General features: G+C 44.1%; 1 non-coding gene across 1 annotated transcript; it reads left to right on the top strand.

Moving 5' to 3' along the window:
- Positions 1 to 217: 217 nt before the first annotated feature.
- LOC116269251 lies at positions 218 to 323 on the top strand. The gene has a single exon (XR_004176735.1). It is a non-coding gene; the product is annotated as a U6 spliceosomal RNA (small nuclear RNA).
- Positions 324 to 1,316: the final 993 nt, after the last annotated feature.

Below are 1,316 nucleotides of genomic sequence, written 5' to 3'. Positions count from 1 at the left end.
ATGGTATGAGACCAGGGAGAAACTGTGCAATACTTTTTGACCAGGTGATCAAAATTAACCTCATTTCTGCAGTACCGATGACATTGTGTGGCTCTTGATGTGACACCCTGGATAGGACAGTATTCAGGTTGAAATTACATAACCTCAATCCAACCACGAGGAAACATGAGACAAACACACAACGGGGAACATGCTATTCAAACAAAAATGGTGCATGGTGCTTGCTTTGACAGAATATATGTGAAAATTGAAATAACACAGAGAAGATTAGCATTGCCCTGCACAAAGATGACACAAATTTGTGAAGGACAAAAAAGGTTATTGGTGGTGGGTGATGGTGGAGGGGGTCAGATGAGGGAATCAACATCATGAAAGCCAGATCAAAGGAGGCTAAGGAGAAATGACAACAAAATGCCATACCTGACCCTAGACTGAATCCTATACTGGAGATGGGGAAATGCCATAAAGGACATTGGTAAGTTAATTAATAAAAATGACATATAGTGATAGACTAGATAAAGTGCTTTGCCAAGTGCCAGATCTGACCTGCAGGCCCTGGCTGAACAATGGATGAAAGAATGCACTCAGAGGTATCCAGTGAAAGAGCAGGCTAGGAGACCGGGCTGTTTATAGACTCTGAGAAGGGTGCTATAGAGTCAGCAGCTGTGGCCCTGACCCACTGGCGCTGCAGGCATTTATTCAGTACAGATTCAATGAGAAAGGCCTGAGTCAACACACCTGGGGGCCACCACCCCCCAACCTCCCCACCCAGAGAGAGCAGTCCTGTGTGCAGATGACTAAAGGCCAAGTTCCGAGGCCTGAGTAAGCTAACTTATCTAGATCCGTTTCTTTACCTCCCCTTGTTATCTAACCTAAGCTTTCAGGCACCGGATTAGAGAATCTGGCTGCCTTCAGCCAAATCCTTTTCCAAAGCTTTTGTAAAACCTCCTGGCCTTCCAAGAAGGTTTGAGTCTTTCTACAATTTTTCCCACCACCCTGACCGATCTCCTACATCTCCTCTTTTTCTGTTTTTTTGCATCAGGTTTTGTTGATTGAAGAGTACAGATTTGTACAGCAACAGGTTCATCAGGCGTGGCGGTCATTGGTCATATTCTAGCTTTGCATCCTAGAATTAGTGAATAATATAAGCAAACATGAGTATAATTAGCAACATTCTTTTGCAGTGAAGGAGTGACCCCCAGGAATGGGGGTCTATCTAGGAGAGATGATCTCGCACACCCTTCCATATGGCTGTTTGTTGGGTGTGTAGATCTATGGCATTTAGGGAGTCTAGAATTTTAGTTTTAGGTTGCTTT

The sequence above is a fragment of the Papio anubis genome, chromosome 10 (assembly GCF_008728515.1).
Source record: "Papio anubis isolate 15944 chromosome 10, Panubis1.0, whole genome shotgun sequence".
In the NCBI taxonomy this organism is placed as follows: Eukaryota; Metazoa; Chordata; class Mammalia; order Primates; family Cercopithecidae; genus Papio; species Papio anubis.
Note: the sequence above shows the minus strand (reverse complement) of the source record. Positions and strands in the feature narration are given on the sequence as shown.